Raw genomic sequence first — 19,265 nt, 5'->3', positions numbered from 1 at the left:
GACGAAATAGCAAGAAGATTTATATCAAAGGGTCAGCTAGTATAGCTGCAGCTACAACTACCTTTACACCATGTAAACAAAAGGGGCCATCAACAATATCGGCTTTCTGGTTAATTGAAAAGGAGAAGCCATACTAATGGGGGATTTCAACTTCCCCCATATAAAATGGGAAAACCCAACGGGGGGCACGACGGACGAAATTGAAATGGTGGAAATGACAAATGACTGCTTCCTAACGCAATGTGTCAAGGCACCGACTAGAGGGGAGGCATGCCTTAACTTAGTCTTTTCAAATAATGAAGACAGAATAACTAAAACAGAGGTCAGGTAACCATTGGCAAACTCAGACCACAACATGGTCTCATTTGAAGTATTTTTAAAACCCCAAAAGTAATGAGTAAAGCTAAGGTTTACAATTTTAGAAAAGCAAACTATGAAGGTATGAAACAGAGACTAACAGAAGTAGATTGGAGTAAAATAGAGAAAACATCCACAGAAAAAGGATGGCTGTTTTTTAAAAAAAAAATCTAGTACTAAAGGTGCAAAACAATTACATCCCAAAAGTAGACCAATCTAAATCTAAAACAAAATGGCTAAAATGGTTTAATAGATCGATTAAAAAATATTCAGCGAAAAAAAGGCACTTTACAGAGCATTTAAAAGGGACCAAAATCAAAGTACACAGAAAGAGTACTTGTAACTGCAAACACAAATCAAAAAGGAAGTTGGAAAGGCCAAGAGAGAGATAGAAATCAATATTGCTAAGGGGGCTAAAACGAATTCCAATATATCTTTTCAATATTATAACAGCAAGAGAACATTCAAAGAGGAGATTAAATGTCTAAGAGACACAAGTGGCAAAATCATAGATGAAGAAAAAATAGCAAATATATTAAATGATTACTTTTCTCAGGTTTTTACAAAGGAGGATCTCATCCCCTGGGCCGGATGAGATTCTCACAATCGTACTCAAAGAAATGAAAGAAGTTATTTACAAACCGCTAACCAAGATTATGCAACAGTCTCTTGACACAGGGGTTGTAGCGACAGACTGGAAAATAGCAAACGTAATACCGATCCACAAAAAGGGAAACAAAACCGAACCAGGTAACTACAAGCCAATAAGCCTGACTTCTATTATATGTAAACTTATGGAAACTATAATAAGATCCAAAATGGAAAATTACCTATATGGTAACAGTATCCTGGGAGACAGTCAGCATGGTTTTAGGAAAGGGAGATCGTGTCTAACTAATTATCCATAGACAATGGATAATTGCAAAACATACAACATGGTTTATTTAGATTTCCAGAAAGCTTTTGACAAAGTCTTGCATAAAAGATTAATTCTCAAACTGAACTGTGGCAGTCTGGCTGGCAGTGGTGAGTGTGATGACGTCACGGACCAGGAAGTTACTGACACAAAAACAGTGGATGGGCGGGTGAAGCTGAATGCTCGTGCACTCAGCGTATTTAATAAACAAAACAAAAACAAGATTTAAACAAAACAACAAAACAAAAGGGCACGAGGGCCAAACGAATGAACAAACAAACAAGTAAGTGATGTGCTGGGTAATCCAGCACGTTTTAGCAATTGTTTTTTTAAAATGTTACTCGCTCTCTCCGCTCCCCGTACTCTCCTCTGTACACCCAACAACAAGTGCAGAGAGCTGCAGGTTTATATACTCTGGCCGAGGGATTAACTAGTTGTTAATTATCTTATTATCCCTCGGCCAGAGTCTGCATGCGTTTGGTAAGGATGCATGACTGTCAGCTAGTTAAATAATCAGTAGCTGATCAGCCATGCATCCTCACGGGGTTTTTAAATATAATAATAAAAGACGCTGCGCTTTTACCCGCGCCACAAACAAAAATACAAATAATAATACAGAGGGGCGGGACACTCCGCCACATGAACGCAGTAGGGATTCAAGGAAATGCATGCACATGGATTATGGAGTGGTTAACATGTAGAAAACAGAAAGTACTGATTAGAGGAGAAACCTCAAAATGGAGTGATGTAACCAGTGGTGTACCACAGGGATCAGTATTAGGTCCTCTGCTATTCCTAATCTACATTAATGATTTAGATTCTGGTATAGTAAGCAACCTCGTTAAATTTGCAGACAACACAGAAAAGGAAGAGTGGCAAACTTTGTTGCAGCAGCAAAGGCCATTCAAAATGATCTAGACAGCATTCAGAACTGGGCAGACACATGGCAAATGAAATTTAATAGAGACAAGTGTAAAGTATTGCATGCAGGCAATAAAAATGTGCATTATAAATATCATATGGGAGATACTGAAATTGAAGAAGGGAACTCTGAAAAAGACCTAGGAGTGTATGTTGACTCAGAAATGTCTTCATCTAGACAATGTGGGGAAGCTATAGAAAAGCCAACAAGATGCTTGGATATATTGTGAGAAGTGTTGAATTTACATCAAGGGAATTAATGTTAAAACTTTATAATGCATTAGTAAGACCTCATCTAGAATATTGTGTTCAGTTCTGGTCACCTCGCTACAAAAAGGATATTGCTGCTCTAAAAAGAGTGCAAAGAAGAGCAATCAGAATGATCCCAGGTTTAAAAGGTATGCCGTATGCAGACAGGCTAAAAGAATTGAATCTTTTCAGTCTTGAACAAATAAGACTACACGGTGATCTGATTCAAACATTCAAAATCCTAAAAGGTATAGACAATGTCGACCCAGGGACTTTTTTGACCTGAAAAAAGAAACAAGGACCAGGGGTCACAATTGGAGATTAGATAAAGGGGCATTCAGAACAGAAAATAGGAGGCACTTTTTTACACAGAGAATAGTGAGGGTCTGGGTCCAACTCCCCAGTAATGTTGTTGAAGCTGACACCCTGGGATCTTTCAAGAAGTTGCTTGATGAGATTCTGGGATCAATAAGCTACTAACAACCAAACGAGCAAGATGGGCCGAATGGCCTCCTCTTGTTTGTAAACTTTCTTATGTTCTTCTTATGTTCTTGACTTAAACTTATTAGCAGCATATGTCATTAATACAGTTTTGAGCTAACAAATATCGCACAAAGAAGCAATTATCACCAGTGCATATAGCATTTCTGACTTAATACTATATTTGCGCTGGCTATTTTATTAAAAATGTTAAGATTTTCGGGTATTATCATACAATCCATTTTTTTGTTGTATTATTGTACTGTGAGCTGATATATAGTACATAATAGTTATACATATGCCCCCCCCCCCAAAAAGAAATGCATATTCCTTTTGTTGTGATATAGTAAAAATATGTACCCAGGTGCTTGTGAGAGATATTGGGGGTTCATGTATAGAGCCTGTATGCCTTTAAGAAGAAAGGCATGATGGGAAAGCAGCAGAACACTTGTCAGCTGATATACAATTACAAATGCTTAAGTGCAGAAATGCTGGATTATTACAGTCCGCTTTCATGCAACAGTTCTGATGGTGACCAAACGTGTGTGAGTACTGTTGTGTAAAGAAATGGTTAAAATGAACAGTTGCATTCAAAAAATGTGGAACAGCGAAAAACAAAGTTAGACATGCATTAACAAGTGAAAAGGTTACAGTTTTTTTTTGTGAACTCTATAACCCTACATTCCCTTTCAATTCAAATACCACTACCAAAGACATTATATATGGGACATGCCTGCATGTGGTAGACCCTGAGCCTTGTGCCTAATGAAGGCAGGGCATGGTCTATGACATTAAGGCTGTAGAAAATGGAGAAAGTTTGCGGCGTGGCCCAGCTAGCTGCAGTACCAATATCAGACATCGAGGCCCAAGATGTAGCAAACCCTCTAGTGGAGTGTGCGGCTACCCTACCAGGTGGAAGCCAGCACTATTATATGCAGTTGAGACTGTGTCCACAATCCAATATGACAGACGCTGCTTAGAGAGAGGCTGTCCTAGGGTACGTGTCCCGTGACAGATGAAGAGCTGGTCAGATTGACACAGAGCTCTTGTCCTATGCACGTAGCATCTCAATGCCCGGACTGGGCAGAGGAAATTCAATCTCATTCTCCGTTGAAGCAAACGGAGGTGGATGGAAGGACTCCAGTTCCACAGACTGATTAATGTGGAAGGCTGTGATGACCTTCGGGAGGAAAGCAGGGTTGGTGCGCAGAGACACCTTGCTGCCATCCTCCCAAATACGCATACAGGAGCTGTGCAGACAACGCCTGCAGCTCACTGACCCGCTTAACGGAGGTGATCGCCAAGAGGAAGGCTGTCTTCATAGACAGGTTCTTCAACTCTATGGAGTGTATGGGCTCAAACGGGGCCTTTGTGAGAGCCTCCAGTACAATATTAAGGCTCTATTCAGGGAGATCAGTCCTCCTGGGAGGGTGTAATCGCCAAACGCCTTTAAGAAAAAGGGATAGTCAAAAAATATGTCCCCAGAAAAGTGGAAGGTGACCTACCAGCATCAAGCAGTTGTTGCAGAAACTGCAAGATGACTGGCATATGACTGGCATAGGGCTGCTTGATGAGATTCTGGGATTAATAAACCACTAACAACCAAACGAGCAAGATGGGCTAAATGGGGCCTCCTCTCATTTGTAAACTTTCTTATGTTCTTATAAGATATGGGGTCATGGCTTCTTTTGGAAGAAGGGCTGAAACGAGTGCATAATCCCAGGAAGGGGCCAATCGCTAGCTCTGATATAGAGAGCTCAGCGATACCTACCCAATGGGCAGGCATATCTCGTATGTAATGTCATTGGTGGTCATCTTCAAATTGAAAGGGAACTTCAGCGTAGAATCATAGCAGAACCTCCAAAATACCGGTAGTAGCTGCTACGGCCAAATTGCAGCCGTTGTCATCTGTGCATTATTATTAGGGGTAATATTCATAAAAACCGAAAATGTGCACATCCTTAATATACTGTACATATGTAACGAGAGAGAGACATGTTAAATACATGCCAGTAGCAATCCACAGTGTTCTGCTATTCTGCTAGTATCATTAATCCATGAATCAATATTGTTAACTAAAGGACTGATATAACTATACAGGGTAATATGAAATATTTTAAGTATCAATCTATGTTAAACATAAGGGTTTTTATTAACCATTCCATGTTGCCAAGATGCTGATTCTCTGCAGACATCTGCTGTCCCACTGGTCCGTCCGCGTTGGTGTTGTCGGAGTCTCTCTCTAAGTTTGAACATTCTCATTCTGAGGCATATGGCTCGAATTGACACGGGAGACAATCCCTGTTTTCTCTCTCTACGTCTGATCCATCACTACATGATTCACATTCATAAGAGGTTTCTGAAACTGATAAAATCAGCCTGCTCTCACTTTCACTGTCACTGTCAGCTATACTGGCAGATGCAAGGAGCTTGTGGGTATCTCCCTCTGTGACGTCACAATCTGCTGGCCCCACACCAGGACATGCAGATCGCCCTCTGTGTATTTCCGGGTATTATTTGATTAACTGTAGTGTGATTAAACATAATTTGGTAAAAAAAATAATGTGATTTATACATTCATGTAAGACCTGTTAATATTATTTTTTATGTTTTTGATAAAAGTTAAATTCCATGGCATAGGCTCTTTAAATAAACACTGGTGTGTATCCATTTTCTGTCATGTAGATCGGTACTGCTGATTCTTTCGGGCCAAATCCAACTGGACCGTGTTATGTTCCCTTCTGTTTTCCTTTCCCATAGCCATAGAATGTGTGTTCTAATTTAAATTAATCACAGTTTAAGAAAAAAAAAAATTGCTAATACATAACAGCGCCACATTGCCACATGGAGGACTTTAAAATAAATAAATAAATTAAAAATTGCAGCTTTATTTTTTCAGAGTAAAAGTATGAGGGAAAAAGTGCAGGGGCCATGACGCCCCTGGTCTGGACAAAACGTTATTGGTAACCCTGGACATACCAAAGGTCACAACAGTCATACCCTAGAGAGACTTTGTTACACATGGTGGACGGGTGGGATTTGACCTGAGGGATCTTCTAGGCGTAAATAAAACGAAGGACAGTCTAATGGCTGTTTTGCAAGCCACAGCTGTACAGCAGGAGACCAACCGGCTTCAACATGACACCAAATAAAGGTTAACAGTTCAGACAGAGCAAGAGCTGCTACAGATGCAGCAGGTTCTGAAGCAGCTCACTATTACTGAGTGGGATCAGTCCAGCAGTAGTGTATTACGGCCAATCAGGGCAAGTCAAATGCTGCAGAAGATGACCACTTGGGACGATACGGAAGCATACCTGCTAGTGTTTGAGAGAACCACAGAACGAGAAGCCTGGCCATAAGAACAGTGTGCAGGGACTGTGTCTCCCTTTCTGGTGGGAGATGCTCAGAAAGCGTACTTTGATCTGGAGGACAAGGCTGACACAGATTAGCAGCAATGACGGAGATATTGGAGCTCAGAGGTAGCAAATGTTTGATTTAATTCATCTAGCCAATGATCCAGCATGAATCTGGACATATTGGTTATGGACAGATATCTTAGAGAACTTCCTACTTCACTGTGACAATGGGATGGACACGGCAGTCCGCTCAATGCCACAGAACTTGTCGTCCTGGTAGAAGGACACCTGGTGGCAATGGAACTTGTGGCACTGCCACTTAAATTGAATGTTTGGTTCTACATGGTACAATAAACGTACCATGTGTTGCGCCTTAATTGGGCAGCACGGAAGCCTGGCCAGGTTCCAAATACATTTCGAGGTTCTTATTCGCTGGAAGCGGCAGCGTTGTTAATGGAAAGATTGTTTTAGACAAGTATAAATAGTACCTTTGTTACGCCATAGGGGGGAGCTGCTTACCTGCCTTTTGAGTTCCTGTCGTCTCCTTAGTTCCTGTTTAGGGACTCTATTCCTTGTTTTTGAAAAGTCCGCGGCGTTCTTTTTCCCGGGGTGGTTTGCCATGGTAGAGCGATCCTGTTTACCTTCGACTGTCGTTCTTGTTGGAAGTTGATTTGTTTTTTTATCAGCAAGTGCTTTGTTCCAGTTTCAGGCTGTTTAGCCGGTGTTGTTCACCTTTGCTGCCCACGATCGCTAAAGCCTGGAGCCGGCTTGTAATGCACCACGTTGCTGACGGTGTTGGTTTTTCAAGTGCATGTTCATAGTTTTTGTGGATTACTGGTCATCATCTTCTGAGAGGATCTTCAAGCAAGCGGGTACCCAGGAGTTTGGTGAGATCGTTGTTTTTTTTATTTTTGTTGCGGGACTGTTTTGTTTTTTTGTTTTATTTCGTTACTTTGTTCTCGCAATGGATATTTTGCTGGCTTGTTTATGTTTTGTTTTTTTGCTCGGAACTTCTTTTCCATCTTGTTTTGTTGAACAGTTTCAATTATTTTAGCCAATAAATGTTCAAGGTTATCCCGTGTTTCTATAGTGTATTTATTGGGGGATCTCGCGTCCTTGATGCACTGTCGCTTCGCCCTTCCCCTTGTTAATAATTTGGGTATATTTGATACAGGGAGGTAATCCCGCCGTTGGGGTTAGTTTTGTGCTAAGAGCGAGACGTTACAGATTGGTGGCCCGTACGGGGAACGTTAGACATTTTGTTTAGGCTGAGTTTATGGATTTTCAAGATGGCAGAAGGTGAAGATCACGAATATATACAGGATAGTATGGATTTTGCAAATTTTACTGCTGGTCCAGGTGTCACACGTAGACAGCCGCTAGCTGAGTTAACTTCAAAGTTGGAAGAGTTATATATCAGTGAATCCCCCACAGCTGCTCAGGGAATAGCTGATGATAGTAATGTTCCCGATTTTGGTTTTATTTTCAGTAAGATGGAGCAAATTACTGCACGTATAGACAAACTGGAACATGAAATGTCCATGGCATCTCAGAGCAGTATCAATCGAGAGGAACTGTTAAGAACATTTATTGATAACAAATTTGAAAGTATTGAGAGTTCTGTGGCTAATGCTAGATCAGTTGGAGAGTTCAGTGGTCAGGTGTTTTGAGCGAAGGGAGGCGAAATGGCAGGCAGAATTAAGGGATATGCGGAGCAGAACAAGCACTCCGAAAGTATCTTTTATTCCACGCTCTTATCAGCCTTACCAGCCTGATATGGCTGATGTGTCTAATAGCTCTTTGGAAGCTTTGTCACTGAGACCTATGGTGACTGAAAGTGTTAGATCCCATGCATATAATTATAAACCACCTATTAAACAAAGTTTTCCAGTTTTTGGAGAGGGTGAAGGTTCCACTGATGTATTGAGTTTTATAGATGCCTGCCAGGATTTCTTGTCGGTAGTAACCATGACTGAATCAGAAATCTTAGCTACACTGTCAACAGTGTTAAAGGGTTCTGCAAAGAGTTGGTGGATTGCAGAACGCCATAAAATTCAGACATGGGCACTTTTCAAAACTGCTTTTATTGAGGCTTTTCTTCCCACAGATTATTTAACTGAGGTGGAGAAAAGGTTGCGTGATCGGGTTCAAGATCCAGCTGAAAGTGTAAGAGATTTTGCATACGATTACCGAGCACTTTGTCTTAAGTGGCGTCCGGGTATGACAGAGGCGGAAATAGTAGATAGAATTTTGGGCAATGCAAACCCCAAGCTAGCAAGTTTTATTAGGGGGTCGGTGTCGTCGGTGGCAGATTTGGTGAGAGTTGGGGCCATGGTAGAAAGGGATTGGTCCTCTCAGAAAGAGTATTGGGGGAAAGTAAATGCAAAAACTGAGAGAGGGGCAAAGAAGCCGTTGAAAGGATCAGTTAGAATAGCAGCTGATATGTCTGTCATAAACAATGCAAGCACTCCTCAATTAGCACCCACTGGTAATGGCCATCTTTCATTGTTGGCTTTGAAGCTATCTGTGCGGGGGTGGGAAGGTTTAGCATTGATTGACACTGGATGTACGTACACTTTAATGAGGAATAATCTTTGGTTACAGCTTTGTCAATCAAAGGATCGTTTATCTCCAAGTACAGAGAAGTCTTTTGTGTTGGCCAATGGTCAGGCATATACTGCACTGGGCAAGTTTCGTTTGACTTATAATCTTCATGGAGAGTTTTGGTCTGTAGACACCTACATAATGGATGATGCTCATTTAGCTCAGCCTTTAGTTTTAGGACTTGATTTCCTAGTCAAAACATCTACATTGCTTGACTTGGGGAAGCAGGTGTATGGAGTAAAGAAGCCTGAGGGATATTCATTTTTTCAATTTTCTCGTGAGAATGTGTGGGGGGCAGAGTGGCAGCTAATGGCACAGCTTTTTGTGGCAGTTCCCACTAAGGTGGTGAGGAAAGAGCTAGATCTGGGATTAAGAGAGAGACCGATATTAGAATTGAATGTTACGATTGAAGGGCAAAGGTTGTTGGAACCACTGATGCTGCAGTGGCCGTCAGTTTGTACTTCCCGTTTGGGAAAGACAGACTTAATCCACCATGTGATACTTACTACCGATGAGATTCCAGTGCGTGTCCGAGCTTATCGAGTATCGGAACACAAAAAAACCATTATAAAGCAACATCTTGATCAAATGCTACAGGATGGCATTGTAGAACCGTCTGCTTCAGCCTGGGCCGCACCTGTGGTTTTGACCGAAAAAAAGGATGGGACATTTAGGTTCTGTGTTGATTACCGAGGGGTAAATAAGAAAACTGACCTTGATGCATATCCCATGCCCAGAGTTCATGACATTTTGGAATCATTAGAGGGAGCCGCAGTTTTTAGTTCCTTAGATTTGCGTTCTGGTTACTGGCAGGTGGCTATGAATGATCAAAGTAAACCAAAAACAGCTTTTATTACTCCTTTCGGTCTGTATCAGTTTAAGGTGATGCCTTTCGGTTTGAAGAATGCTGCAGCGTCGTTCCAACGTCTGATGGAACAAGTGCTGATAAACCTGAAGGGTAACAGTTGCTTTGTATACATAGATGATATCATTGTGTACTCTCCCACTAAAGAGCAGCATGTGCGAGATCTGGCATCTGTATTTCAAGCCCTGGATCAAGCCAATCTCACCCTCAATTTAGCCAAGTGTCATTTCTTTCAACCTTCACTTAAGTTCCTGGGTCATATAGTATCAGGAAATGGGGTGTCTGTAGATACAGATAAAGTTGGGGCAATAAAGGAGTACCCAGCACCGACCAATCTCAGGGGGCTGCAAAGGTTCCTGGGGTTGGTTGGGTGGTATCACAAGTTTATTCCGCGATTTGCTGATAAAGCTGCTCCACTGAATCGGCTGAAAAAGAAGGGGGTGAGCTGGGTGTGGTCGAAAGCTGAGCAAGATAGCTTTGAACAATTAAAGGAAGCCTTGCAGAGAGCTCCTGTGTTGTCCCACCCTGATTTAATGAAACCGTTCCGGGTGTATACTGATGCCAGTGATGTGGGATTAGGAGCTGTTCTGGCTCAGGGGTGCTCAGAAAACGAGTGGGTTGTTGCTTATGCATCTCGTGTTTTAACAAAACCTGAATCTAACTATTCCACATCCGAGAAGGAATGCCTGGCGGTTATCTGGGCCATTGAGAAATGGAAGCATTACCTGGAAGGGGTGGAATTTGAGGTTGTGACAGATCATGCTGCTTTAACTTGGGTTTTTAATTCTCCTAAAGTGACGTCCCGCCTAACTCGTTGGGCTTTGCGTCTCCAATCGTATACATTTCGAGTTGTATATCGAAAGGGAAGTTTAAATGTAGTACCAGATGCCTTGTCTCGATCTCCTCAGATAGAAAAGGCAGGACTTGCCGTTTTTTCAGAGGAAAAAAAGCATGTTGCCGTTCTTGATATGCCCTCTGAAATGAGTGAGATTGCAGAGGCTCAGGCTCAAGATCTTAACCTTCAAGAATTGAAGAAGAAGATGGACGGTCAGCGGTCTGACCGTATAGGGTTTGTGGTTGAACAGGGGGTGTTGTATAGGAGAATGTCTCTACCCAGAGGTGAGGGTCAGCGCTACCAAGTGGTTGTTCCCGAGTCATTAATTACCATATTTTTACAATACTATCATGACAACCCATTGAGTGGGCATCTGGGTAGAATGAAGACTCTGCTTCGTGTGTTGGAGGTAGCATGGTGGCCTACAATTAGGCGAGATGTTACAAAGCATGTTAAGGAGTGTATAGCTTGTCAAATATACAAGCCATCAAATCAGAAACCTGCAGGGTTTTTACAGTCCACGACCGTGGAAGAGCCAGGTTACATGCTAGGAATTGACTTGATGGGGCCTTTCCCACGCAGTAAGAAAGGTAATACTTGCTTGGTGGTGATTGTGGATTATTACACCAAGTGGGTGGAGGTATTCCCACTGTGTGATGGAAAGACTCATCGCATCGTGCAGCTTTTAACTCAGGAGATTTTTACGCGCTGGGGGACACCAAAGTACCTGGTGTCTGACAGAGGGGCTCAATTTACCAGTGGTGTTCTGATTGAGGTTTGCAAAAAGTGGGTTGTTACACGAAAACTTACTACAAGTTATCACCCTCAGTCTAATCTTACGGAGAGAGTCAACAGAACTCTGAAGCCGATGATAGCTTCCTTTGTGGGTCAAAATCAGCAGTTGTGGGATCAATGGTTGCCCGAATTTAGATTTGCCATAAATTCAGCAAAACAGGAGACAACTGGCTTTACTCCCGCTGAGCTAATGTTAGGAAGGGTTCTTAAAGGTCCTCTTGATCGTTTAGTGTCCAAATCTCCTTCACCTGGGGAGTCCAGTTATTCTGTACTTGAGAGACAGGCTGGTATTGCCAAGCTGGTTAGAGAGCGTGTGAAGGAAGCTCAAGGGCGTCAGGCTAAAAGTTATAATGCCCGGAGAAGGTGTGTGATATTTAGCGAAGGAGACTTAGTGTGGGTGAGGAGTCACCCAATTTCTAATGCAGCTGGGTTTTTTTCAGCTAAATTAGCCCCAAAATGGTCTGGACCAGCCTCAGTAATAAAAAAACTGGGACCAGTTAATTACAGATTGAAGTGGGTGGATCGTCCTGAGAAGGTCGAAACAGTAAATGTGGTAAATTTAAAGCCATATTTTGGGGTATTACCCTAGTTACTCCGCTGGGGGGGGGGGGGGACTATGTGGCACTGCCACTTAAATTGAATGTTTGGTTCTACATGGTACAATAAACGTACCATGTGTTGCGCCTTAATTGGGCAGCACGGAAGCCTGGCCAGGTTCCAAATACATTTCGAGGTTCTTATTCGCTGGAAGCGGCAGCGTTGTTAATGGAAAGATTGTTTTAGACAAGTATAAATAGTACCTTTGTTACGCCATAGGGGGGGGCTGCTTACCTGCCTTTTGAGTTCCTGTCGTCTCCTTAGTTCCTGTTTAGGGACTCTATTCATTGTTTTTGAAAAGTCCGCGGCGTTCTTTTTCCCGGGGTGGTTTGCCATGGTAGAGCGATCCTGTTTACCTTCAACTGTCGTTCTTGTTGGAAGTTGATTTGTTTTTTTATCAGCAAGTGCTTTGTTCCAGTTTCAGGCTGTTTAGCCGGTGTTGTTCACCTTTGCTGCCCACGATCGCTAAAGCCTGGAGCCGGCTTGTAATGCACCACGTTGCTGACGGTGTTGGTTTTTCAAGTGCATGTTCATAGTTTTTGTGGATTACTGGTCATCATCTTCTGAGAGGATCTTCAAGCAAGCGGGTACCCAGGAGTTTGGTGAGATCGTTGTTTTTTTTATTTTTGTTGCGGGACTGTTTTGTTTTTTTGTTTTATTTCGTTACTTTGTTCTCGCAATGGATATTTTGCTGGCTTGTTTATGTTTTGTTTTTTTGCTCGGAACTTCTTTTCCATCTTGTTTTGTTGAACAGTTTCAATTATTTTAGCCAATAAATGTTCAAGGTTATCCCGTGTTTCTATAGTGTATTTATTGGGGGATCTCGCGTCCTTGATGCACTGTCGCTTCGCCCTTCCCCTTGTTAATAATTTGGGTATATTTGATACAGGGAGGTAATCCCGCCGTTGGGGTTAGTTTTGTGCTAAGAGCGAGACGTTACAAACTTACCCGAGCACCGTACTCCAAACTGGTGAGATCCGCTGGGCGAGCCCTGACCCTGAAGAACCAGAGCAGCGAACGATCCGTTCAGACTATGTTTGGGGCACGGGGCTTTGAAGAGCGACATGTCATCTGGAGGGGGGGAGGGGTATTCCAGTATACAGTCTTGCCCTTCGGATTACATGGAACCTCAGCAACATTTCAAAGGTTGATGGACAAATTGTTGCATCCTCATTCTACATATGCTTCTGCATACCTTAAAGAGATTATTAACCATAGCCCGGGTTGGGAAAAACACCTAGACAAATTGGAGGCAGTATTAGACACATTCAAAAGGGCAGGATCTATAGCTTATCCCCAAAAATGCCATGTAGGGTTAACAGAAGCCAAGTATTTGGGATATGTAGCAGGCAGTGGGCAGGTAAAGCCACAAATACAGAACGTGGAGGCAATTAAAGATTGGCCGAGGCCAATAAATAAATAAACAGGCTTGGACTTTCCTGGGGATAGTGGACTATTACAGGAGATTTATGCTGGAGTTTGCTGCCAGAGCAGCCCTGTTAAGTGCAAGGTATCCCAGCATGCAATTTCAAATACAGCCCCGTATTAGTTAAGAATGATCTTTCATTGATCTATAAACCCTGTAATTCAAATAATTACAAAAGAAGAATTGTCTGATTAATTATAATACATAATAAAGATACCACACCCTACAATCTAAATACCCTCTGTGGAGAACCTGCAGCTTATAGTGACCAATAACAATGACATGGAGCAGCAGATTGTTTAATGAAAGTGTTGCTAGGGAATGTATACAAACTGGACTGCCAGCTGTCTTTTTATGATCCAGTATAGAAGGCACAATAGGCTTAAATGTGGAATGGAAGAGATACAAAGACGTTGAATGTAGGTGTAATGATAAATACGGGTGTGAAAAGCAGACCAGGGCCCTTCTCCAGCAGCTGCACCTTCTCTCCCACTTGATGATGTCATAGAACCCCTTGCTGGATTGCTTTTGTAACTCGCTGCAGCCTCGCTCTCTCACACACACCAGAGTGCTAGAGCATCCTGATTGTTCAAACCCTGCTTTGTTCTTACTCTGTCTTGTGACTGTTTCTTGTGACATGATTATAGAAAGGGGTTGACTGTTAAGCAGTTGTCAGAGGATTGCAAATCTAACCAAGTGAAAATAGACAATAAAGAAGCCAGAGATTAAAACTTTATTGAAATAATTCAGCAAAAAATACAGAGTATGAACAGTGAGAAATGCCTTGTTTCTCATACAGTTAGTTCAGTATTCATTTTGAAACACAGCAGAGAAGCCCTGAACCCAAGCCTTAATGACTGAACCCCATGTTGCACTACACCAAGCAGACTGCACAGTGAATCAGGTGGACCTGACCTTGTGGTTGTGAACTGAACACCTTTTTAAAGTGTTTGGATTCTTTTCATTTAAACATCATTTTTGCATGACTCTTTGAAAGTATGATCAATTAAAGTCTTTGTCCAGCATGTACTGTATGACTAATAATAAAAAAGACCTTCAATTCATTTAGCTCATTTTCCTTTCACTAATAGAGATCGTTTTTGATCAGGTTTGGGTGCCTGTCATGCAAAATTGGGTTAATACACAGCAGTGGATCTACAGACTGCTGTCCTGTCACTCTACTGCTGGTGTTTATTCAAAATACAGCCCATAGGGGGCGCCACCAATCTTAACGTATGCTGCAGCATTCCTTCCATTGCTATAGCAGCTCCAATCCTGAAGGTCCCCTCACCCAGGTAATAATTAAGGACATGATTGGGAATGGCCAGGGCACCAGGGTAACTCATCTCGCTTACCCAGCCTACCTTGAAGCTCTCCTGACAGCTCAGATCAAGAGCTGTCAATGACATTTCACTATCGTATCATGTGCAATGAAGAATTTTCATTGTCTGCCATATGACTTGCCCCTGTCTGTCTGATGACCAATTAATCCTGGTTCTGTAGCATCAAGACTCTACAAATAATTGCATTGTTGTTTTTTTTATCCTGCCCCCCACCCCTGTAATGTGTGGCGCCCCCTATGGAATTGTACAGGAACTTGCAAGGTGCACATTTATTCTGTCATGCCTTTGTAAAATTGCCTATTTACTTTACAATCACTCTGTATATATTTATTCTTCCTACAACATAACAAATACAACACAAACCCAAAAGGCTTCATATAATCCCTAGTAACTATATATATATAGTATAATCAAATTAAAATTTACCCCTCACCATAAATCAGTGTTGCACCAGTAACATAATATCTCTATCTATATTCTAACCAAATTAAAATACCCAAAATACACCCATCACCCAATTATAAATCAGAGTTGCACAAATAGGTAATGTAAAATTAATTTAAAACTAAAACCAACACCTTAAAATAAGTCTACATTGTCCCAGTATATCTATAGTAAAATCCATCTAAAACAAATAAATGACAGTTGCAGTCACTAATATTACATTCAGAGGCAGACAGCTTGAGTTGTTAATAGGAGATCAATGGTGTCTCACGGCTCGGAGCACTTCTCCTCCTCCTCTTCCTCCATGTGGAATATCTCCCCATCTTGTTTTCTCCAGCGCAGTTTAACACCGTCCATTGGAAAGTTCTTGGAGTAGTGCTCCCGAATCTGACACAACAACCACGAGAAACACAGTGTTATCAAGGAGCAACACACACTCTGTAAGTGTGAAATGAGAATACATTAGAAAAAACTAAAGGGAAGTAGAGTCCAACTTTTGGGGCAATGCCTTCAACAGTCTTATGGAAATGAGATCAGGAAATTAATTTGATACAAAGTCCAGTACACGGAAGCAGTGATGGGTTTCTGAAAGGGAATGTCACCTACCTGCTCTAAAAGGGCTTCACTCACTTTGGGGTCTTCAAGATTCAGTCCAGCGGGTGCGTTTAATTGGACCTTTAATATTGTCATCTTATCTGTGCAGACAAACAGAAGAGTTCACACAGCCATTAAATACACACCATGTAAAACAATAAGATCCCACATAGGGGCTTGTGTACTAAGAGCAGGCAAACGCAAGTTGATGTGGGTGCGTATTTAATTTCAATTTTAATTAATCTCAAAAGTTGTGGGCTATGTATTAACTGCGGATTGTTGAAAACAGCACCTGTGCATGTGAATGTGTGCCGCAGTATTTAAATGAAGTGAATGCGCTGCTCATCACAATAGTGTGGGCTCTGGATTTGGCTGAAGGGGGAATTGTGTGGCTGTTGCTTGAAATCCTGGCACCGTGTCCAATACCTCTTTCACACACAAATGCGTTACCGAATCATCTAATAGACGTTAAATACATTCTTAAAATACCCATTCACACAGCACGAAATTGAGCAATCTATGCCAGTATAATGCCATCATAACCCTTTCACCCAGACAAAGGGATCATGACAGTCAACAGATCGTTCTCATGGCTACAGAAACTTCACGGCAACATTTTTTTTTGTCATTGGACACCCTGCAATGCAAATGCATTATATTGTATACTGTGTATAATTTAAAACAACTATGAATGTTTTGATAGGGGCTCCTTTAATATTTTAAACACCCTTATTGAATGTACAACTATGTATTGATTTTCATTACCATTGCTAAACCAGCTCAATTACTATATATCATGATGTAACAGGGGAGAACTGGACTGACTATTTGGCACATCCGTATTACTGCAGGTGGAGGGCAGCAGTCTCGTGGGATCTGCCTGTCGGTCATGGCGATGCCACGGAGAGGTGGGGAAGAGGGTGTATGTGCTTTCCCCCTCTCTGAGTGGCTGAGGGGCAGGCCTTGGGAGATTGCTCGGCCATAAGATCTGGCTTGGTTGTGCACTCGGGTGGCCGTGTTTGGGGAACACACATTGACACTGATGAAAGGCATCAGTTTTAAAACAAAACGAGGAATACCTGGCTGGGGAAAACAGCCGGCCTTAAAATAATTTAAACAGGAAATAAATAACAGAAATCACCACGTACCCGAGGTTCATCGTGGTTATACGGGGAACTCCAGCCATCCCAGTGTATAGGGTAACTGAGCGTAGGACGGAGGCTTGTGCTGACCGGCTTAGCAGCAGTGGGGGCACTGCATAAGCAGCACTTTTGTTTGTAGTTTTATTACTGTGTTTTATTTTCCCTTTTTCTTTCGCCTTTGGTTTTCATTATTATTTACGAGCACTTGTTGTGCCTGTACCTGTATTGGTAAACACTGTGTTTCTGGATACTGTTGTCAGTATCCAGACCATGGACAACAGCGCCATCTACTGTACCAAATAAATCAGTGCGCCTGAGCAGCGTTACAAATAAAGTGCTGTCTCCTTGTGTCAGTGAATTGCCCACCACCCTTCCACACATGAATATAAGACGATGATAAAACGTGAAAGAAAAATTCTAGCTATACATTCCTTGAACAAAACTGTTTGCTGTCCTCTCCCTGTAAGGAAGATGTAGTCACTACAGTACTGTACACACAACCTGCTTCAGAAAATATATACATTCTGCCTGGAGACGCACACTTTCTAGGATTAGCAAATGATAAAAATGCTCAATTAGCAAGAACCCCTGAGCTCTATGGAACGAGGGTAGCACTAGCAACATTTGTCATTATAGTCAATAAAGTTTCTAGTAGTATAAACTTCTGCTTTAGCTTGCTCTCTACCATATTGTGTGGTTGTGTTTCAACTGCTAACATTAAAAAGTTATTGAAAAACGAACATGACACTGTCAAAAAACATTCATACTTGGCGAGAGTGATGAGCGACAGCGAAAACACTGACCTCATTACAATAAAATATACCATTTATTCTTAATGTAGCCCTTCTAAACAAATTAATCCACACAAATGCAGGCACCAAGTCAGAGGCGTCAAATTGTTTTCCCCTGGTGGCATGTGTTTAAAACACAATTAAATATGTATACACAGTATATTATTGATGTATGCATTCTTGGTATAAACACGATATCTCATTAAAGGCCATGACATACTGCATTTTCATGTTATTGCCACATCTGCCCATGACAGAAATTCCGTATGTCGCGGCTTTTCATGACTGATCTCTGTCTGGAAAACACACTCACACACACAAGCACACCTTTTTATAGCCCGTCACATCATTTACACCAAGTCCTAAATGGCACAGAGTTAAGCATATGCAAATAATGGAGTAATTAGGTGCTCATTTTAGTACATATCATTATGCACAGGCATAGCTGGTCTGCATGTGTAATCAGGAGCATCTCAGAGGTCAGTGAGATGCTGAGGAGCTATCTCCACATTCTCAGGGGCTTCTTGCTGCAGAGGCATACAGTTGCCCTTATGAATTTGGTAATGTGCATTTTCTGAGATGTACTGGGCATTTCCCTTTCATACATATGTCTCAAACATTTTTGTGTACGCACAACTCTTAGTGCATCGGCCCCATAGTGTGTAATGTGCAGCACAGAGTGTGAGAAGTGCAGGGCTCAGGTGGGGTGCTGGTACCTAGAACACAAGAAGCAGACCTGTAGAGGTAGATTTTCAAATATGTTTTTAGATGTTTAGATGAGTGTCTAGTGTTGGGGCAGTTTATTAGGCACTATTTGAAAGCATACATGCTAGTTTATCTCTCATCAACATTCCCATGTGTGGATTGCAATGCACTGACTCAAAGGAGTAGCTTAGATGTCTTGAGTTACACTGCAGGAATCTGGTGTAAGTCAGGCAGAAGTCACATACTGAGCCTTCAGCTTTCACAGTATTGTTGCTAAAAAGGTGCACAAAAATCTCACATGGCTTCACTAGGTCTAGGTTCACATGGCTATTCCTGCGGTGTGCTTTGAATGAAACTGAACTGATTACACTCCCTACCTTCAGAGAGCGGTGTTGAAGGAGGGTCTGAGGGGGTTGCATCTGTAGAAACAAATGAATTGATAATTAATAAATAATAATAAATACAATAATTCAGTAATTTATAACAGTCATTTCTGCTGTGGGCTTTCAATCAAACTGAACTGATTACACTCCCTACCTTCAGAGAGCGGTGTTGAAGGAGGGTCTGAGGGGGTTGCATCTGTAGAAACAAATGAATCAATAATTAATAAATAATAACAAATACAATAATTCAGTAATTTATAACAGTCATTTCTGCTGTGGGCTTTCAATCAAACTGAACTCTGATTACACTCCCTACCTTCAGAGAGCGGTGTTGAAGGAGGGTCTGAAGGGGTTGGATCTGTAGAAACAAATGAATCGATAATTAATAAATAATAATAAATACAATAATTCAGTAATTTATAACAGTCATTTCTGCTGTGGGCTTTCAATCAAACTGAACTG

The 19,265-nt window shown here is 41.7% G+C and overlaps 1 long non-coding RNA gene across 1 annotated transcript; it reads right to left on the bottom strand.

The window, feature by feature from the left end:
* Positions 1 to 14,126: 14,126 nt before the first annotated feature.
* On the bottom strand, positions 14,127 to 18,846 carry LOC131724729 (uncharacterized). The gene is made up of 3 exons (XR_009320300.1): positions 18,798 to 18,846; positions 15,795 to 15,883; positions 14,127 to 15,575 (listed from the first exon to the last, which is right to left on the bottom strand). It is a non-coding gene; the product is annotated as an uncharacterized LOC131724729 (long non-coding RNA).
* Positions 18,847 to 19,265: the final 419 nt, after the last annotated feature.

Source organism: Acipenser ruthenus, chromosome 56 (genome assembly GCF_902713425.1).
Source record: "Acipenser ruthenus chromosome 56, fAciRut3.2 maternal haplotype, whole genome shotgun sequence".
NCBI classification, from domain to species: Eukaryota; Metazoa; Chordata; class Actinopteri; order Acipenseriformes; family Acipenseridae; genus Acipenser; species Acipenser ruthenus.
Note: the sequence above shows the minus strand (reverse complement) of the source record. Positions and strands in the feature narration are given on the sequence as shown.